The 22,786-nt window shown below is 39.6% G+C and overlaps 1 long non-coding RNA gene across 1 annotated transcript; it reads left to right on the plus strand.

Annotated features, from left to right (window-relative positions):
• Nucleotides 1-5,032: 5,032 nt before the first annotated feature.
• LOC123652846 lies at nt 5,033-16,713 on the plus strand. Its single transcript, XR_006742364.1, has 3 exons — nt 5,033-5,341; nt 15,385-15,573; nt 16,517-16,713. It is a non-coding gene; the product is annotated as an uncharacterized LOC123652846 (long non-coding RNA).
• The last annotated feature ends 6,073 nt before the right edge of the window (nt 16,714-22,786 follow it).

Consider the following 22,786-nt stretch of genomic DNA (forward strand, 5'->3'; position numbering starts at 1 on the left):
TGCTAATAAAATGTTCTGCATTTAGTTCCACATCTAGTACCACTTCTACAGCTGATGAGAATGAGTAGGTAATAAATGTACCTTCCAAGAGCCATAATAGCAACCCTTTGTCCCCACTAGTAACGACAAGCAGTTTTTCCTTGGAGAAAAGAATTACGATTGAATAATCCAAATTAGCTTGGACAAGGAAACTAGCAGCTGCCTGCATTGAGATGCCTGAGCGATGAGCCATGGCCACTTTGGTTTATCCGCAGCTGGGCCCTCATTCAGTTAACCGTGTTGCCGGGAGGCTTGGCCAACCCGCTTGAGCGCTGCCCGGCGATGAGTCAGGGACCCGGGACACACAAGTTCAGACCTTGCAACGCTGCTTTGTTTGAACTCTCTTCCCGTTGTAGCTAGGGATCCGTCGTGGAATTTAAACACTTGTGTGGTAACTCCATCCCCTCAGCCATTGTGTTCCTTAAGCTCCAGCTAATGAACTTTTAACACTGGCTCCACGTGAAGCAAGACCTAGAAAACGGCAGCAGCCGGCATTACTGGTTTGTGGGGGGGTTTCTTCATTAAAATGTGTAATTTATGACTTCAGGCAAATAGATGATGCTCTTGCCTGTCTGGTCCAAAGGCTCCCCAAAAAGCAGCCTTTATGCTATGAACAAAACAAAACAAAAAACAAAAAAAAAGAATTAACCAGAGTGCATCTAAGGACATTCAAATTAAGAAGGGACTCTCATTTCAAAGGACACACCTATTGTCACAGAGACTTCAAAATGCCTGCCTGCCGTAAAACTCAGGAACTTTGCCTAAAACAGAGGAACCAAAATTACATAATATTTGAAAAGGCAGCGCAGCCAAAGGCACCGGTGAAGTATACTTTGTCTCACGAGGCCTTTTCTTTCAAGCCAGCAGCCCGGGTTGCTCAGGGAGATCCTCCAGATAATGTCACAGAGAAGGGTCTCAGACCCGCATAGATTAGGACACACGGGGCTTGCTAGAGGCAAGTTTTGCCTTTAAATCTCTTAGCTCATTTTGCTTCTATACATATGGTTTTGAAACCAAAACCAGGTGACTGAAGGAAAAGAGAATGAATTTCTTCTCCAAGCCATAAACCCGTCCTGAAGATAATCCTGGAGGAGAAAAATGCAAATACAGTTTTAACAATGATACAATAATTTGGCATAACATGTCTCTGCTACTCCTCTGAAGAATTATGCTCTATTTACTGTGTGCATTGATTGCTAATGTTCTATATCAGAGTCTTATCACTTTGCAAAATTATATTAGCTTTTTGTATTTTCTTTTCTTAACCTGTAGTTATATTATAAAGAGCAATTGTATACTTCTATTTTGGCGACAGAGAGGAATGTGAATATGTAGCGTTGTTTATCAAGTACAAGTGAGAAAAATTTTGAAATCAGAAGTTTCCTTTCATGTCCTCAATCATACCAAAATCATTACTTTATTTCTGCTTTTATAAAAATTGCAACAACTTTTTCAAGCAATATAGCTATACTGTGGACTGCAAGTTGAAATATTTCAGGTATTATCTTTAAGTTACAAAAAGACAAACTGGCTTCATCGGCTCTAGAATCAAAGAATGAAGTATGCATATGTTTGATTTTTTAGATTTTAGGAAGATTTTTCTGCGCCCATATTGAATTTTTTTTTTTTTAAAGAACCAATTGTTTAGATCACACATTGAAGTTCTGAAACATTATGTTGTTTCCATATGAATGGCAAGAAACTTACTAAATGTGACTTTCATCCTTACTAATACCTTGGAACCTAATGCTTCAAGCTTACAGTGCATTTCCATTCTTACCCTAGTACTTTATTTAATTCATTTACCATATATAATGCCCTACTCTATCAATCCACCTTCATTGGTTTAAATCCAGAATTTTTCAAGAATACTTATATGCCAACCCTGCATGAAGCTTTCCCTAATTCCCCACCAAGTCACAGCTAATCTCTCTTTTCTGTGCCTTGCAGCCCTTCCTTCCTCTCAGTGAGAGCAGTTAGGCTTCCCCTTCCCTCAGGTCCCAAGCACTGTCTCCTGTTCGGAGGCAGCCTCTGGAGGTCAGGGATTCAGTTGCATTCATATTTTTCATATTTTTTCTTCCTGATAAATATTTGACTAATAATCATTCTAGCTGATAATGAAACCTAAGTTTTCAGAATTTACTTTTGTTTTATAAACACTGTGTGACCCATCTTCCTAAAAAAATATATATGATATTAAAAATTTAGATTTGAATACCCTTTCCTAAAATAATGGTATTAAAATACACAATTATATCAAATTATCTAGCACCTGCCACATCACCAGGTAAAACACGGTGCTCACCTGAAGACTGGCTTTTAACCATGTCCGCTTACAGTGAAAAGTTTCGGAGTTTTTGTTTGGTTTCTGTTTGTTGGTTGGTTTGTTTTGATTTAGTTTGGTTTGTTGTTGCTGCTGCTGTTTTTATCAGAATTCCTTGTGTAGCTGTTAAATTTTGGTCTCACATGGGCCAAAGTTTGAAATTTTACTCTGTGATAAAATGAAGGCATGGTTTCATTGTCTTGGAAAGTTTATACAAAATCTCCAGACCACAAAATTGGCCACATAAATCTTTATGAACAACGGTTGAAACCAAATGGCTTTCTGAAGCTAAGTGTGTCAAAACTCAGGCAAAGATAGAGTTCAGGCAAGTGATGCATAAACCAATGTGGAGTGTTTTCCCTCTGACATTGCTTCAATGTGCTTTAAATCATAGTTTGGCAAAACCTCATTTCCTAAAAGTAACTACAGTAACGTTTTCTGAATTTTGATTATTGTAATAAATGTTCTTGAGAATTTTACTTTCTGGTTTCATATCATTTTTTCAATACCTGAACCATATTTTAAGATATTTTAGAGCAAAAATAATTTTTGTGTGAACATTACTCAACTACAATTTCAAGAATAATTTGTGCATGAACATTACCCAAGCTATAATTTCAAAAATTAATATTTAGTTACTAATTTTATCTCATCTCTACTTTAGTCTCCACCAATTTTCATCCTGTTACTTGTTGAATGAAAATCCTAAAAGCTTTAAAAAATGCATACATTCTTCAATAAAAAGGTCAGTTATATCAAAGGCTTTTGAAACACTCAAGCATAGAATATTCACTGCATTTTACTTGTATGACCATGACATTCTCACACAGAAACCTTTAAGAGGGTCTTCTCATTAATCTGTCTTGGGCTGCGTCTAATCAAATTATGTTTTTCAGGATAGTCTGTCCTTCTCTGAACCGGTTTCCCGGTTTCTGAACGCCTCTTTGCTATCTTGTTACACTTGGTCGCCAGCAGACGGACTCACCTCCAATAACAGTTAGTAATTTTCTAGGAAATACAGTTTTTTTTACTCACCAAGCAACAGTAAACCAAAACTACCAACATTGTTTAAATTAAAATCATCTTAATGAATAGAGCTCACATGGCCCAATAAATCATCTCTGTCTTGGAGTAGCAAAAAGTTGAAGATACTACCTATGTTGAGATTTCTTTTTCCTCCAGATATATTGGACAATAAATGAAAATGCCATAGAGTCTTAGCTTTTGTCTTGAACACCTGAAGTCCTCTTCGCTACTAATTTTTACTGAGAATTAGGTCTTTAATCCAAGGATCTCTTATCCTTTTGAAACCAGTTAATTAAAACAATAGTCTCCTTATGGAACTTTCATATTTGGGTAAAATGAGAGCAAAGGAATTAAATAACTTTCATATGTGACATAAGCAGGCATATTCGGAGCTAGAAGTACAAATGTGCATCCATTCCTCAGCTCCTGCTCCCCTGCTTCTTTTAAGAGCTGAAATCTGTGCCATCATGGTTAATGTTTTGACAGATTTTATCATAAACCTTGCTGTTGTAAATTTGCCTTGAGCCAAAATTTAACATGTTGTAAGCTCAGAAACAGTTTTTACTGTTAGTGACCAGAAAAGGAAATAAATCAATTATGTTCCTTTGAATGATAAGAGTATAGAGTTTAACTCTTTAAAGGTTACCCATTACTCCCTAACCAGTGTGGCTCAGTGGATAGAACATCAGCCTGTGGACTCAGGGGTCCGGGGTTTGATTCTGGTCAAGGGCATGTATCTTGGTTGTGGGCACATCCCCAGTATGTGTGCAGGAGAAGCTGATCGATGTTTCTCTCTCATCGATGTTTCTGACTCTCTATCCCTCTCCCTCTCTGTAAAAAAAAAAAAAAAAAAAAAAAAAAAAAAAAAAAAAAAAAAAATCAATAATACATATATATTTTTAAAATTACACAGTACTTGAAATTTGGAAGAAATTCTTTATTTTGTATGTACAAAACCTCTCAACTGTCAATAAAATATACATAAACACTTTTGTGAGTATTATTATACAAGAAAGAATATACCAAAGGAAATGTTATGGGGCTTAAATATGCTCATTAAATTTTATAGCCAAAATATTATCCCTATTTTTAAAAAAATAATAAAGCCCTTTGCCTTAGTATATGGAGTCAAAAACTTAAGCCCTCAACATGTGATTGATTCAAAACTATGGAGTAGCCACTTTGTTTCCAAATAACTTATCAGCAGGCTCTTCAGTTAGGCCCTATCTTGATGGTGGTTGTCATCTACTATTTTATCACTACTTGGAATATTTCATTAACATGCTCCGAGTCCTAGCTGGTGGCTCCATCAGTTGGAGTGTCCTCTCGTACACAAAAAAGCTGTGGGTTCAATTCCTGGTCAGGGCACATACCGAGGTGGCTGGTTCAATCCCTAGTCGGCGAGCATTCGGGAGGCAACCAATCAATGTTTCTCTCTCTCTCCCCTGCCCTTCCTTTTTCTCTAAAATCAATAAAAAAAACATATCCTGGTGTAAGGACTTTTTAAAATACTCCCAATCACTGTTATTACTAACAAGCAGCCTGCAGATTCAGATTTTATTCCCTCTAATGTATTTTCAATGACCATGACCAATAATATTTACCCATAAATGCATTTACACACAGGCTTAACCTTAGCACATCAGCGAGGGGAAAAAGAGTTATTACTCAGTTCTTTATTCTAGAATAAATCAAATCAACAAATATTTATTGAATGTCTACTATATGCAAATACTAGCCAGCTTTTAAAAGCCATCCAACTTTTCACATTGAAAAATCAAAGCATTATCATTTCAAGCACTGCAGAAGCTGCTCCGTGTCCTGTAGGTGGGAGAGCCTGTGGGGACCCTACAGTTACGTGGGATAAAAGAAGACAAGGAAGAGAAAGTTCACTCACAGGCTGGAAGAAGAAAAAGAATAACCTAACATAGCCCCACCGATGGATTGCATCAAGTATGTATGTGTGTGTGTGTGTATGTATGTGTGCATGAGTGTACAGTATGTATGTGTGTGTATATTTGTATATACACACAGAAAGAAGAATGAAAGATTTTGAGGAAAATGGATTGCTATGGTGACATAAGAATGGACATTTTTATTTGAATCCAGAGGTTTGCTTTTAAAAGGGCTTCCTAGTTCAGCTAGTGATAAGTCCTATGCTACATGAGACCAACATCTGTCATGTATAACAGAAAGATACTCAACTTGGCACCCCAACTCTAAAACTTAAGTTGCTCTAAAGTGTATTAAGAAATGACCTCATCAAGCAATAGATTTTTAATAGCAGAAATTGTATGGAGGCCTAAATAAGAATTTAATTTTATCATAAATAAGAGGAGCTACTTAAAAGTTCATTTTAAAGATTCTAATTGTTATTAGAAACTAAATAAACAGTACCAGTAAGAAACAAAACTTGTATACTTAAGTATACTGTATTATATGATACTACTTCATTATACTATATTATTTTTACTGTATATAATACTATATAACACCATGTTGTTATACTGTAATAGTCTACATATTTCATTTATTAATCTGTAAAAGATAAAATAATATACTGTCTACCACATACAGTAATTAAATGTGTTTCCTTAGTGAGATATAAAAGGGAGACTGGGGCTAATTTCCAGCTTCACCAAATAAAATTAATCCTGACTACTTGGCCTAAAAAGCAGGCATCGGTTGGCCATTGAAGATACTGTCATTGATAGTTTCCTGTGAGATGTCTGGTATCAATTTTAAAATACTTGTTTAGGAGAACTAATTTTTAATAGCAATTTTTGCCTCCTAATGGGTAGGTTAAGTTTAAAATCTAATGAAAACCAAAGCAGACCCTTTAAATAACCTTTTTAAGCAGTAGCTTTATCTTTCTTGAAATGCCTAAAATTAATTTCTCAATTTTCTTGTGTGGGAAAAAATACTACTATAGTATAGCTCTGTTATTCAAAGTTTATACTTCTGCTGTGAAATTGTTGGTTATTAAGATCACAAATATTTTCTTAATTATTTACTTATAATTTATTTTCAAAGAATTACCCTAGTTCCTCTATTGTAAATTTTGAATTTTATCTCAGCAACAGTCTTTCTCTTCTTCACAAAACCATACTTACTATTGGCCTTTGCAAATACCATAAGCACTTCCAATGTGTGACTACATTGGTTTGATATCTTTCATTTATTTTCTTGGTACACTGCAATTAATGTCTTCGGATATGGTCTAAATAAAATTTCACTTGGATGAGCCAGATCTAATGCTTCTGTTCATGAGGAAATATCATCTTTAGAGTTGTTTCTAATTTTCATTTCATCTTTCCCCAATTTTGACCAGAATTCCCAGAGCTGAGACCCTTCACCTAGGACCTAGCCTGGATTCACCTGCCCCCTTGTGGTGTTCCTCTCTGAATAGTTAATTGATTTCTGAATTTTGAATTTGTTATTAAATAGTCTGAGAAAAGAAATCTCGTCACTCTTGCCAGCAGTTTAAGGCCAGGAAAGTTTGTTCTATCAGTCACTGACTAACAGATGGATGAGTGCGTGTGTGGTTGTGTGTGTGTGTGTGTGTGTGTGTGTGTGTGTGTGTGTGTTAATTTATTTCAGAACACAGGAAGGAAATTGAGTCTATAAAGAAATGAGTATCTTGGAATAAATAATGATGTTTTATCTAGAATCAATATTAGTGATCTGCAGACTGATAAACAGAAAAAATGTTTAGGAAAGTCTCATAATCTTAAAATCAAGCTTCTTCTATGTCATTGTGTCCTTTTTCAGTCAGTGGAGGAGGAAGAGTGAATGCTGCTCTGGTTTATTTAAATTTTAAATGTATTTTCTATTTCCTTCCTTTCATAAAGAATTAATCCATAAATGTAAAAAATAAATCACACTGTATATTATGTGTGGTCGGATACATCTGACAGGATGGATACAAACAGGTTTTTGTTTCTCTCTCTCACAAAAGGACTCCCTCACCTGCTGCAGGACTGACTGGCACCTTCAGGCGGAGTCCATAGGATTTGCATATGGAAAAGGAATGTATACCTTCAATGAGCTTATTACCTGGCCACCAATTCAGGAACATTTCACAAGAATAAGGAATTAGGAATTTGGCCTCTAGTTAACAAAGATAAAAGGAAGAAAAAAGGGGAGAAAGCACTATTTATATAATTTTTTTCTAAGAAGGAAGAGATAGATGAATAAATTATTAATTGAGCCTAAGTAAACTGTTAAAGATACTTTTTCTAACTGCAAAGTAAATGTTTCTAGTGGAAAGGATGTCTCTTTCTATGCTGTTCTACCTCCCCTCCCTCCCCTCCCCTCCCCCAAAGCGGATTTGATTGAGTGATAGTGATCCTCTGTGGATCTTAAACATCATGCCACCGCACCTGCGGGCTAGGAGAAGGAAAGACAGCATCAGGCTTTAATAAGGCTGTGTGTCGTCCAACTCCCAAATGGCAGGTACCTGCCGTTCCTTTGCATCTTCTCACACACTGGGAACAGTTGACCTACTAACAGGTTCCCAGAAACACAGGTTCAAATTTTGGCAGGCTTACCTCACCTCTTTGTCCTTCCAAAGTACATAAACGCTAAACTGTGTTCACAGTGAGGATGAGAGAGAGTCATTCCAACGAGACTTTTAAAACCAAGACCCTTTCTGGCCCCTACCAAGTTACCGCCACCCTCACCAAAGGAATAAAGTTTTGTCAGTGTGTGCCCTCGGCATAATTTCTTCAGCCTGCATTAAACACAGGTGACTGGGAGTCTACCTTATCTCCACAGGGCATTAGTCACTCTATAAAAGTGAAATTTATTATGAAATGCTTTGTTTGTGTTAACATATATCTTCTCTGGGAAGCTGGAAACAAAGGCATGTCCTTTAAGACTCCATATGGGGAAAACACATCCTCCTGTGGAATTTAACCTTAATTTGAACCAAGATCTGTGAAAGAAAAGCACTTTAGTGTATTGTTCCCTTGCTCCACCCATCTATCCCCTTATCTAAATGGGGTTACTGTTGCTTCGTGTTGTTTAACTCTTCTCTTTCCAAACCTTGCTTTAGTGAGTTAAAAATTTATCTTAGAAGGGAAGTGTATTTTTAAAATGTGGCAAACAACTATGCTTTGCTTTTAAGGATACGTGGTTTTGTGCAACATATGAATTCTGATATCTTTAAAATTAAATAAATGTATAGTCAGGTTATATTCATATATCTTATTGTTAATTTTGTTAATTGCTTTTATATTTATTAATTAGACATCTGATTCTTAATTCCTTAACAAATGCTACATTGTAAAGAATATTTTATTTCTTAAAAATTATAAATCTTGAAAATTGTCTCTAAGATTCTCTTCCTAGCAAACATGGTCATGTATGCATAGCTTATACTTTATTAGAAGTAAAAATAATTAGAAGAAAATTTTACATTAGGGATGTTGGTGAGGTATGTTTGAAAATCCAATTTTCAACCTTTTCCCCTTCAGTCTGTTGCAGTCTTTATTGTCTTTAACGTACCTGGATCTATAGATGCACCACACTTCTTTTTAAAACCAAAACCAAAATCCCACTGCTGCCACTCCATCATAACAGACCAAGGAAACTATTTCCAAAAACAATTTTTCAAGTGACATTTAAAAAACATTGCTTATATTTTCTTTACTAACAAACTTGTAATTATTCACATGATGTTTCTTCATTGATTTTTGTTACATTTAAGAAAAAAAATCACAAACTAAATTTTAATATAGGCTTAGATATTCATTTATTCTAAAAAATATATATGAACATCATTTTAAATAGATATGTCCTCAAATCCTCTATTTCAATAACATCTTCAGTATTATTGAATTGAACATTTCTTAACAAAACAAAACACCATAGCAATACATTTACAGATTCCTTTGGTCACATATTTCATTATCTCATAGTATATTTCATTTAAGCTATAATATTTAAGTTAGTTTGATAAAAAATGTCTTTTAGAAATATGGGATAGATACATAATACATTTAGGATATTAGGACATTTCTTAAAAGTATTATCAATTAGGGCATCATTGTTCTCCTCAGCATCCCCTATACTTGGTTCTGAACTAACCAATCTTCTTGTGGAAATCATTGAAGCTTAGTTCTGTCACTTGTGAGCACTTGTCAAAGAAAAGAATAAAAAGTGTGAACTTTATAGATGATGTGAAGAAACAATTTGACAAAAACTGGAAGAAAGGAGCAAAGGTAATTCCAAGCTAACACATAAATGAATTCTGGTAATTCTCAAAGTATTTGTAAAATTGGATGAAAGAGGGTATGGATGTGTGTGTGTGTGTGTGTGTGTGTGTGTGTGTGTGTATGTTTATAAAAATGAAGATAATAGCCCTATCTGGTTTGGTTCACTGGCTAGAACATCAGCCTGCGGACTGAATGGCCCGGGCTGGATGCCAAATAGGGGGCTTGAAGAGGCAGCCAATCAATGATTCTCTATCTTTCTCTCCTTCTATAATATCTATGACATCTCCCTCTATAGGAATATCTTCAGAGATCATGAGCTATAGTACTATACGAAACTGTGTTAGATAAAAAAAATTTTAAATAAATTGTAGCATAAATTCCATGGAAAGTATTTATTTATATTAATTCCTATCTTTGAATCTTCAGCACTAACTAGAACATACGAGCATAAGAAACAATTAGAAATATTTAGCTAAATCAAAATAATCTTTGCCCAGTGAAATCACAACACAATAGAGTCACAAGAAGTGTGGATGATAGTCTATGGCAATGTGTGAGAGTTAGGGGACAAGAGAATCCGTTGTAAAGTATCTATACTTTATTAATATACTAATCATTTAATGACTTACAATATTTACCCTACAAATGAAGGTGAAAGTAGTGTTCTCAGAAGAAATGTTTCTATTTTGGAATATTTGGAAGTCTTCAGTATTTTTATAAAGGTATATCTATATGAAAGAATTGGCAGAGATAATAGAGGAAGTTTTATTGTTGTATTTCTCAATAATTTAGACAACTCCATACCAGGTGCTGGAGATATAAAGTTGAATAAGACATGGCATCTGTTCTCATGAAAATCGCAGTCCAGAGGGAAGATATAATTGTAGATCATTATATACAGTATGATAGGTACTATAACAGAATTGGGTTCAGAATGCTTTAGCAGAATAGGTAAAAGGGCATTTTGCCCTTTCTCTGAGATTAAGGAAGGCTTCCCAGAGGAGATGGAGTTTGAGCTAACTGCCATTGGGGTTGGCAATTAAGGAGTCCATGGTGGTTTCAATTAAAGCAATTTCTACTGTAATGAGAGAGAAAAAATCCAGATTGCAGAGAATTAAGAAGTGAATGGAAAATGTAGAAATGGAGAGTCAATATAGATTACTTTCCCCAGAAAATGGTCTGCTAACTCTTCTTACTTGCTACCTCTGGGAAAAAATAAGGAATATCACATTACATAGCATAAGTAAGTCTAATGATAGCAATGGTTGTGTTTTGTTTTTTTTTCTAAGTGTGAGTGAATAAATTACATTCACTTGTACAAACTCAATAACATGAATCCTTTCGGCAAGAGCTTTAGCACCTGAAGGAGGGTTATATCTACACCTTTGCTATAAATATCTTTGATTCTGAATTCTTTTATTTTTCCTTTTTATTCTGGTGCTCCACAGTCTCATTTGCCAAGTGTACCCCAATGAAACTTTCTCTTTCCTTCCACTCTCTTCTTTTTCATAATTCTCTCTGTATTTCTAACAATATATCCTAAAGTGATTCAAATATTTTATTATCTATACTTTATTATTCTAATGCTAAATATTACCTACTGAATAAATTCCAAACTCCTTAGAGCATGCAAGACCATCCAGATTTTTGTTCCAACTTACTTTATCAACTTTTTCTTCCTGTAGCCTCCTCTTTCATGCCTCAACTGTACTTTTCCCTCTATGCATCCTGAACTTCCGGGCTTCCATTTCCTGATACTGTTGCCTCCACCTGCAATCTCCTATCTAGAAGTATCTGACATTCATTGTCTTACTCAGCTGTCATATTCTGCATACAAACCTTTCTTGACCTTCCTACATACAACTTTTTTCTCAACTCAGTATTTATATGTGCCTCTCTGAACCCTCCATTGATTCATTCATTCATTCAACAAACCTTTATTGAGTACTTAGTATGTGCCAGAAACTGAAATTGCCATTTTCTACTTTTTTCTCCATAGTTGAATAACTGTTTTGTCTCATCACTCCTCTCAGATTATAAATTCTTAGATATAAAAAATCATCTACTATAACTCTAGAAATATATTTTATGTTTTACATAGGGTAATTGTTCAACAAATGTGTTTATTTGGATTATATTCCTTTTTAAATATTTCTTTAGAAGTTATAAAACTATTTAATACTAACATACTTCCTTTACAACTTCTTGCTACTTTCCAACAATCTTTACTTTAAAATGTTCTTCACCTCCAGAACATTCTACCTCTTCACTTCCAACAGCAGAATTTGCTATCACTCCAGCTATTGAGAACGCAGATTAAAATCTATTTCCAAGGGACTATTTTTTATTAACCTAGCTTCATATATTCATGTACTCATTTTCTACATATTGTTCAATTACTATGTTAATTTGAATAAAATATGCATTTCTGAAACTTGCCTCTCTATGAGACTCCTTCCTCTGTTAAAGAAATCATCCAATCCAAATAGTGTAAACTCCAATACAAATCCAGTACATTTATCTGAATCCAAAGTTAATGGTTTGCTCTTCATAAAGATGTTACTCTGTAGTTTTCTGTCCTTTAGGTAAGACAAACATATTAAATAGTACCAAAATATTCAACTCTTCTAGAATTATAATATATAACCAGGTGATCTTTATTGACTAATCATCCAAAATGAATAGAAAAATAAATGCTACCAATAACTTGACCTCAAATATGAACAAGAGAGTAAATTTGAAAGTTGAATATCAATTCTACTGTTCTGTTATACACAATATCCAGCATTCAATTTTTAAAAGAAAGGATAAAGATCTATGTGAAAAGTTAATATAATCAATAGAGCCAGACCCAGAGATGTTAGAATTATCAGAGACTTTAAAAAGAGAAAAAAGAATAAAAATACATAAATTTCAAAATATTATAGTAACAATAAGACTGTCAGTTAACTTCTCAGAGAATCAGAGATCAGAATAAAATGAAATACCCTCTTTAAAGTGCTGAAAGTAAGAACAAACAAACAAAAAACATAGAACTAAAGCTTAATGAGAGAGAGAGAGAGAGAGAGAGAGAGAGAGAAAGAGAGAGAGAGAGAGAGAGAGAGAGAGAGAGAGAGAGACTATCACAAAAAGAATACACTAAAAAAAATCCTTAAGGGAGTTGATTAAGCAAAAGGAAAGTGACATATAAAATATTTAAATAAAGCATGAACTGGAGAGAAATATTTATCTGAGTGGTCATCTAGTTTACTTGAATGTTCAGTGTTGATAAGCTTACTATTTCCTGAGGTACCCTATTCTATCTATAACCATGGTACAAATGTCTTTATAATGAGTTGTAATTTGTAATCCTCTCAAATTTCTACCTTCTTGCCTCATTCTGTTGCAACAAATAATCTAATTTCTCTAACACACACTATAAACAACTACAGAATCCTCCAATGTAACAGAAATCGTTAATGATTTGGCCAAATATCCCTAGCATAAACCATTCATCACAAGGCATGCTCCAGTTCTTCTCTAATCCAGAATATTCTAAATGCCCCTCTCTTTCTCTGTATTTCTCAATGAGCATATCCCAATACATAATCCAGAATATTCTAAATGCCCCTCTCTTTCTCTGTATTTCTCAATGAGCATATCCCAACACATAAAACACAATCTTGTGGTAGCCAAAGCATTCTTGCTTCCTACATTCCATGTGTGCAGCAATGGCATTTATCTCTTCAGGGGAAGAGGGGATTCTGCAATTTATTAAAATATATAACTCCTAATTGAACCTCTGCGAAAATGCTAGCCTCAAGAAGGTAGGACTTATTTGTGTTCTCTCAAAGCTATTGTTCAGGAATATTAGGCTAGAAATGGTGCGCAGACAAGAATTGGCTAAAGAGATACCAGAGGCTATTTCAACAGATAGTGGACAGTATGGACTAAAGTTGTGACCTTTGGCATGTCAAGAAAGGAAAGCTTGGAGAAATGGGATATTGATGGGGTATATTAATTGAGTGAAGATGTGTGGACAATAGAAGTGATAAGTCAATGATGAACATGACTTTTCAAGTCTGAGAAATAAAGAGGATGAGAAAAAATATGGATGTCAGGAAGGATGCCTTGTAGTTTGGAGACATGTTATGCTATAATTTAAATGTATTACATATTCATGCAAGTATAGAAATAAGATGAGAGCTTTTGTTAGAGGATAAGGATGCTTTTACTTTGCTATATGGTAGCTCAAGCCATGAAACCAGGGAACAAAGAGCTTATCATTGTCCTCTAGCCAAAGACCTTCAGGGACATACCTACAGTAGAACAAGTTAGATTAACTGCTTGTTGCAGATAAGGGAGACAACATACTGTAGAGAATGTGTGGCATTTCAGTTGGAGGATGTTAGAAAGGACTTACAGGATTGGGCTTCAGATTTCAGGGAGGAGGGTTCAAGAAAGTGGGACTTGGAATTGGATGCTATGAGAGTAATTCTATGATTGGGCATCTTAAGAAGTCTTATCTAGGAGGGAAGGCAAGAACAAAGCTGAAGCTGTAATTTGTAAAGAAACAACAGTTATCAGTGTTAGTTAGCTAGAATGGGGAATGTTTTACTATTTTTGTGGTTTGCAATGACTTTGGTTTTATTTATGCTTGGACAAAATTACCAAGTGCAAAGGAGAGCAAGGTTTTCTTTTTGTCTCATTTTTCTGTGGTTATAGAGTGGCCTTGTCTATCGCTGGAGTTCAGTGACACTGTTTACACTTGACATTTAGGTCTAACTATGAGTGCCAGGTGAACTCCTAAAGACATCAGAGCCTTGCTGGAAGTGCCCAGCCAGTGTACAAGTGTGAGAGATTGTTTTTTCTCTCGCAGGCCCTGGACTTAGCCTTGGAGAACTACCGTGGAGGTTGGATTAGGCAGAGAAGACAGTTACAGAGGTTGAGAAGCAGTCAAGAGGAGATGGGAAATGATGATAGTTGGGTACCAAGGAGTCTTGGCGAAGAGTGTTCAACATTGCTAAGGATATTCAAAACTATTAAGAGTGCTTGTAACTCAGAGGGGAAAAAAGGAGTAAAAACACCATTGAATCAAGGCATCGCTGATGATCTTAAGGGAGATGTTTATGGGGCCACAGGTCAGATTTCAAGGCCATGAAGAAGTGGAAGCTATGGGTGGAGATCACTCATTTAAAAAGTTCGTGGTGAAAAGGAGAGTAAGGGAATGTTAACTGGGAGATTTTGTGAAACCAATTTCAGGAGGTTTCTTTCTCTCCCTAAAATAGAGGTTACCATTATGTGCTTGAAGCTGAGGAGAAGAAGCCATTGGAAATACAAAGAGTAAAGATGCTAGTAGAGCAGTGAAAACCAGAGAATAAAAAGTCTGAAACCGAGCCGAAACCGGTTTGGCTCAATGGATAGAGCGTCGGCTTGGGGACTGAAGGGACCCGGGTTCGATTCCAGTCAAGGGCATGTACCTTGGTTGCGGGCATATTCCCAGTAGGGGGTGTGCAAGAAGCAGTTGATTGATGACTCTCTCTCATCGATGTTTCTAACTCTCTATCTCTTTCCCTTCCTCTCTGTACAAAATCAATAAAATATTAAAAAAAAAAAAAAAGTCTGAAACCGAAACCTTCAGAGGATATGTTTGTCCTGGCGAGGGATGGGAGTCCTTGTCCTCCTGAACCAAGCAGAGGAAGCATTGGTGCAGACGGAGAAATCTTGAGTTGGAAGGCAGGGCAGATGAAGGAATGGATGGATGACAGGTAAAGTCTTTTCTTTTTTATTCTTTTGCAGTGAAGTTAGAAACAAGGTCACCAGCCAGGTTTGGGAGAAAGGAGATGAAAGAGCCTGGAGGTGTGAGTCATCTGTTGAGAAGTTGTCTGGTGAATCAACAAAAGATGCTATTTTCTATAAAGTCCTCCATTTTATTTTTTTTTAAATGCAACTGTTGCTGTATACAGTGGATTTGTGGAGGATTTAGTGGTGAGAACCCATTTATTCTCTAAAATTAACGGTATGACACAAACAAGCCTTTTCTTGGGGTACTAGTGCTAGATTAAATATTATTTGATACAAATAATCTGTAACTTTTAATTTGGCTTTTGGACTGTCTCCGAAAGGAAAAACACCTTGCTATTTTTCAAAACTGAATAGAATATCAACCAGGGACAACAGCCATCCAGTAGGATGAGTTCCACAGTTCCTGGAGCAAAGAAAGTTAACAGTAACATCTCCACTTCGTCACCCTTGAATTCTGTGTCTGTGTATCTAAATAACTGGATGTCTCCTCATTCCTGGGATGAGGTGTGATTGAGAGATAACTTACCCAGAGGCGGCAGTAGCCCATGCTCTTGTGAGCATCAAAAGGAGATGAAGCCTGATTAACCATTTTGAAATCTATCGGATGAGGAGAAGTCCTTACAAAACAACTTTTATACGCTTTAATTAAAAACGTGTTCCGGCAGCTCAGAGCTGAATGGGCTTCAGGGCGAGCAGGGCTGAGCGCGTTGCTATGACGACACCAAATCTTTTCACGCCTGGCCCTTCCTCTAAGCACACTGTCTAGCTCTCTCCAGCCACTAATTGCCTCCGTCCCATCCCTCACTCCCTCAGTCCCTTGGCCTGTGAGTCTATCTAAGAACCGATCTTTTCTGCTTTTTCCGCTGTGGTACCTCTCTCGGGTTCCCCCCCCCCACCCCCCTATCTTTTCATCCCTTACATTTCCCCAGCAATCTCTAGTTTCTTGTCTCTCTTGAAAACAAGTTTATTCCCTGAGTTGAAAACACAGGAACACACACACACACACACAAAGTCACGGCATGGTAATTATTAGTTATTACCCCTCAAGATGAAATGATAAATGTATTTTTAGGGGCCTTGACTGTAGTCAAGAATGATCTATGTTCTACTTTTTTTTTTTTTTCAGGTTGAACACTGGCTACTACGCCACCCTTCCTGTTGCTGAAGACACGGCTAAAACAAAAAGGGCTATGTTTTACTCTATTAAAGGTAATTATTAAAACACAGATTATTCCACAAACAGTATTGTCTGGTAATAGTTGCAAGCCTCCATTAAAATATGACCTCAAAAAATGCAGCCCTTGTTTTATTTAAGGAGGCTATTTGAATATCGTCAAAGTTCTACTCATTCAAGAACTTAAACAAGCCAAGACTGGTTTGGCTCAGTGGATAGAGCATCGTCCTGCGGACTGAAGGTCCCAGGTTCGATTTCGGCCAAGGGCATGTACATTGGTTGCGGGCACATCCCCAGTAGGGGGTGTGCAGGAGGCAGCTGGTCAATTTTTCTAGCTCTCTATCCTTCTCCCTTCCTCTCTGTAAAAAATAATAAAATATATATTTTTTAAAAAACTTAAACAAAACCCAACACTTTCACTTACTATCACATGAAACAAGATTTGGTAGAACTTGGCCATCTCAGAACCCAACCACCAACTTGTTAGGAGCTGATATCTTTGCAATTTTGTTTTCATTGCATCAATATGGAGTATGATATAATTACACAACTTCTTAATGTTACTCTTTGAGTTATCAGAGGCCTTACAAGCTTTCATTTTGATTACAATTTCCCTTTTCCTTTTCACCTATTATGTTTTCTGAGATGAGGTAGGTGAGTGGAATGCAGTGGAAATCATTTTTCATTTGCTCTCCCTACTTACCTCACAATCTGTTCCTACTGTGATTATACTTCCAAAATAAAATAGTTATCAGGTTGTTAAGCATTTCCTCTAAGTGCCTGACTCAGTCAAGGTGTTGTAACTTAAGATATGGGTGTGGTCTGGAGTGTTACATGGCCCAGTGGTCACCACACAGAAAAGGGGTGAGTCCTTGGGAGCCCAGAGTCTGGTTTTGGGTCTCAGACTCCAAATTATAATGCAGCTTTGAAGCCTCAGCTTCTGCACCTCTGAGATTGAAATGTGAAAGTTTAGCTTTTCTTCAGACATTTTCTAATGAATTTACTTGGTCTCTTTGCTATATTATATTCCAACAGGTTTCTGATAAGCCACATGTAAATCTGTGAGGCACAAGTTAACAAGTACTCTAAACTCTCTCCAGGATGACAAAGAGAATTTTTTCTAAATGACCCAACCCCTAGGTTGGTTTCTAGATCCTGTTCTTATGATAAGCACTTACATATTTTAAGAAGCTGAGGTCACCTTTGACTTCTGACAATAGTCATATTCATAAATGCGGAAGTTGCCCTGGCCAGTGAGCTCAGTTAGTTAAAGTCTCATCCCAATATACCAAGTTGCCAGTTCAATCCCTGGTCAGGACACATACAAAAATCAACCAAATAAATGCATAAACAAGTGGAACAACAAACAAATGTTTCTCTCTCCTCCTTCTCCTCCACATCTTCCTCCTCTTTCTCTCTCTCTCTCTTTCTCTCTCTCTCTCTCAAATCAATAAATAAATTTAAAAGCTGAGGAAGTTGCATGATGTAACTCTTAATATTTGAGTGACATTGCACAACACAAATGGACCAAGCCCCCTGTTTATAATGCTGGTGTGATTAAAAGAAAATATTAAGGTTTAATTTTATTTTTCCTTCTCAGTATTAAGGATATAAAGCCAAATGTTTATACCTGGGGTGCTGCATTTGGATCAATCCTAGGTGGTACCTAAGGAAAGTACATGTGTATAGATTGGCTAAATAAGTAGTTAGAGGGGCAGGCATTCAGGTACCTGAACAGGTCTGAGACCTAATGAAAATGAATCTTCAAAGAGGCATACAGTAAATATAAGTGGATTTTATATAAATATCAGAGAAAATATTCTGTTGGCAAAATGTTTTGCCCTGTGAATATAGTGCTTCTCCATTATTATTGGAGAACACAGACAATGGGAGTCCGTCAATTCTTGACATTGGTGGGTGGACTAGACAACGTAAGTATTTTCCATCACTACATGCTATGGTCCCATGATCCAGTTACTCTCAAGGTTCAACGGGTTGTACCTTTAATAACATTGAATTCTCGTTTCTACTGAAATGTTTTGCTCCTAATTTTGTTTCTTGGCAAAAGACATGAAAGTTGTGGGATCTTTTGTTTAGTAATTTATCCATCCTGTGGTGCCCAACTCATCAGAAGTCGTCATCTTTCATGTGTGCTCTGGCACGAGGCAAATTGTTTATGTGATAAACCACAGCACTGTCCTGTGGCTTCTGTGGTCTATTGGATATGTCAGAATTAAAGCTTTTTGGGTGGCTGTTTTGAGCATATTGTTATTCATGGAATAGTTCTTACACTGAGTCTAGAATGTGGTTACTCTGAAGTCTTCAAAGTAGTCATAAAAATTAATTCCCAACTGGCTATATCTACATAGAACTATTCTGGGCATACATGTTGTGTTAAACTATTCAGAAGGTTAATTTTTGAAAATCTGAATCGCTGCTACATTTATCCCGCATAAATGCCTGTCCCTCCCCAGTATTTCTAACCATGTGGAATGAGAAGGCAGAGGAAGTGCAGCAGCCTGCCAGGTGTAGAATGTTGTGTCACAGCGAAGGACAAAGATTAAGCCTCCATTTGATGGTACAGAAGAGATTTTATAAAAGGTGACTGAAGTGACACCACACTGTACATGTGTTGGTCAGCAAGATTCAAACCTATTCTTTAATAAGTTCATGACAATTGGGGTAAGGGTCCAGAAGATAAGTCACTCACTCTTGAATAACTTGTAATACATATTTGGAGTTTAATAGTGCATGAATGAATAGCATTACTCATAGATTTCTTTGCTAGAGATTCAGAATATCTTCAAGGTAAATGTTTTATATTTTTTATGTAAATGAAAACCATAAAGATCTCACAAAAGTAAATATGTTATGTTTTCATGTAAGTTACATTCAGGATGCTCTTCGTCTATAAGAAAAAAAAGGATGGGGAAGGGAAAGGAAAAGGAAAGGAGAAAGAACGGAAATACTCTCTTTAGTCTTACCTATCACAAGGGAATCTCTCTTTCCCAAGCACCTACGCTTAAAAATGGAATGTTTTCTTGATTTGGGGACAGTTTGGTGAACACACACACACACCCTGCGTCCTGTTTGCTCTAATTCCCCAAGAGAAAGCTGAAGGGCAGTGGATCCCTGGAAGACTGGGAGAGTCATGGTTAATGGACAGGAACTGAATCTTGGGTACTACTGTTGTGCATTCCATAAGTGTTCTTGAAAAAGAAAAAGCACTTTAAATTCTGCCATCATTATTCTTTATCTGACTGCAATAAAGCTGCAATGCATACTTTTCTCAGTAATGGGTGAGAACACAGGGCTGTGTAGGAACTAGCCCGGTAATTCTCTCTCTCTCTCTCTCTCTCTCTCTCTCTCTCTCTCTCTCTCTCTCTCTCTCTCTCTCTCACTCACACACACACACACACACACACACACACACACACACACACACACACACACTGAGGCCGAGGCACGTGACAAAGCTGGCTTAGCCACTGTGCACCCAGGAGAGCAGGGAAGCGGGGCTGAGAGGGCCAGGTTGGCAGTGGGACCTCGGAGGGAGTGTCCACCAAGGAGCAGGGGGCGGCACTGCACGGAGCCGGGAGCCCGGAGCCGGGAGCCCGGGTTGCGGGGCCAGACGTGGCGCCCACCGTCACGGCTCAGGGTCCCGGAACGCCGATCGGAGCCGATGGCGGCGTGAAAGCTCGTGGGCCCCGGGCCAGGCGATAAAAACCCGTTCATCTGCGCGGGTGGCGGTGAAGCTGGCCCTGAGCCCGGGCGCCTGGTGGACGGCGGGTGTTAGGATCCTCCCCGCTCAGTGGGGCGTCGGGGGCCGCGGTGCCCCTCGGGCTCGGGGTGCGGGGACTGCTCGGCAGCCGGGACGGCACGGAAGACTGTCAACGCCCGTCCCTCAGGGATGCCTGCAGAGGGAGACGCGGAAAATACACCAAACCCGGGAGCCACCCGCCCCGCCCCGCGCGGCTGCTGCCGGCCGCGTCCCCTGTCTCGGCGGGGACCCGCACCCCGCGCCCCGCGCCCCCGGGACCGAGGAGCGGCCTCCCCGGCCCGGCCGGCCGGGCCCGAGCCCGGAGCGGGTCCCCGGAGCCGCCTCGCCCTCCGGCAGCCCCGCCCGGCCGGCCCTCGGGCGGATGGAGTCCCGCTTTGCTCTTTTCGTTGGCCAAGCACAATTGCGTTATTGGAGATAATGAATTCAATCCCCATCAAAGGGCATTAGGCTCGCCCGGGCCCTGGAGTTGCTGATGCCTAAAAAAAAAAAAAAAAAAAAAAAAAAAAAAAAAAAAAAAAAATCCTCTGGGGGAGCCTTCCCCTGATCGCCGCGTTTGAAGTGGAGGGCCGGGCATTGTTGTTCACCTCGCGGCCCATGCGGCGGGGAAAGCGCGGCTTTTTCTGGGCTGAGAACCGCCTCGCAGAGCCCCGCGCCGGGCCCACGGGCAGCCTGGGCTCCGCCTCCCGGGCGCCTGGCGGGCGGGGCGCAGCCCGGGTGGGGGGGGGGCCTGGGGAGAAGGTGGAGGGGGAGCTTCGGGCGCTGGGCCCTGGGGCCTGGGGCCTGGGGTCTGGGGGCCGGGACACGGAAAGGCTTGCTCCCAAAGCCCCAGGCCTCCCCCCGGGCCGCGGGGCCCCGCGCCCACTGGGTGGCCCAGTGAGACCTGGGCTGGAGGTCAGACTGGCTTTGAAATGAGCGCGGAGAAGGCGGGGGTCTCGCTGAGTGCCAGTGGCCAGGGTGGGTGCCTGCAGGTCTGTTTTCAGCCGCTGGGCCCAGCCTGTAGGGAGCCTGGCTCAGCTAGAGCTCGGTGGGTCTGGAAGGTGCACCCCGCAGGGAGGCCCCCAGGACAGCAGTTACCATCGTCACCGGTGACCACACCGCGGCCCGGGGCGCCGCGGGAGGGGAGCCGGACACTCCGCCCCGCGGGGATGTTTCTCCGGCGGCGTCCGCGGCGTCTGGCCTCGCAGTTCTGAACCCAGGAAAGCACATTAGCATCAGATAACATTAAAAATAACAACAACAACAACATGTTGCCAGCATTTGTTTGTCTTTGGTGCTTGCAACGTGAACTTTCCTCACTTCCATTCCCATGCGCTCCGCATCCCCAGCCCCGCCCGCCTCTAACTCCTTTGGCCCAAGGGTCAAGACTACAGCTAGCTGTGTGGCTCCCTTCCCCCCTGCCCGGTCCCCAACCCCCGCCACCTCTCCTCTAAGGATGGGGTTATCCGCTCCATTAATATGTCAGCCAGGCATAGCACGAGGAAGCGAAGCGCGTGTCGGGGCTGCCGCGAGGGAGCGAAGCCGGAGCCGGGTCTGCGCCCTGGGCGGCGGCGGCGGCGCTCACTGCAGCCTCCACCCGAGAAAGCGCTGGAGCGCGCTTCGGGAGTGGGCGCTCAGGACTGGAGCAGCTGCGGGATTAGGCGTCTGTGGCCAGACTGTGGGGATAAAGCCCGAGGCTCCCAGGTGGGACCCAGAACCAGGGAAATAGTACAAAAGCGCCCCACTCACCTGAATAAGGCAAAAAGCCTCTTTCCTCCTTCTTGCATAATGGGTCCTTAAAAGTAAATATGTAACTGATGCAAACAACCACAGAGCCCCTTACATACTTGTCATTAAATTGTGTTTTAAAATAATGAGAGAGAGAGAGAGAGAGAGAGAGAGAGAGAGAGAGAGAGAGAGAGAATATGGATCTGGGGCATGATTAAACAAGCACTAAAATTTCAAATTTCATGGGAGAAGGGGAAAAAACGAGATTTCCAGTTGAATGTTTTGTTTCCTATTTCCAGGCAATGCTTTGTTGGGGAGGGGGGTGAGTATTTTCAGGTTGCTTTTCTTGGTGGCTGGAATTTTTGAAAATTTGTCTAAAAGCCCCTAATGTATAATCTCAAAGAGCAGTTGAAGAGAGAAGTAGAAAGCCAACCCAAAGCAGCCGCGCCCTTAGAGCCAGGCCTGCCATGCCCCTGGCCAGGTTCTGAAATCAACTTGACCAGCATCCCACCTGAGCCCTTAGGTCCTCCAGCACGCATTCTAAGCCCTTTCCTTACAGGATATGGAGGGAGAGGGTTCTGCTTTCATACTCTGACTAGAACGCAGAAAACCCCAAAACATCATGCAGTGGCATCTAGATAGAGTGATGCTCCTCGCCAGGCCCGTCCAGGGCTGCAGAGGGGAGCGCAGGCTCCCCGGAGTTTTGCAGTTATGCTGTGTGGTTCCAGCTGACATCA

This window comes from Pipistrellus kuhlii, unplaced genomic scaffold (assembly GCF_014108245.1).
Source record: "Pipistrellus kuhlii isolate mPipKuh1 unplaced genomic scaffold, mPipKuh1.p scaffold_m20_p_1, whole genome shotgun sequence".
Classification (NCBI taxonomy): Eukaryota; Metazoa; Chordata; class Mammalia; order Chiroptera; family Vespertilionidae; genus Pipistrellus; species Pipistrellus kuhlii.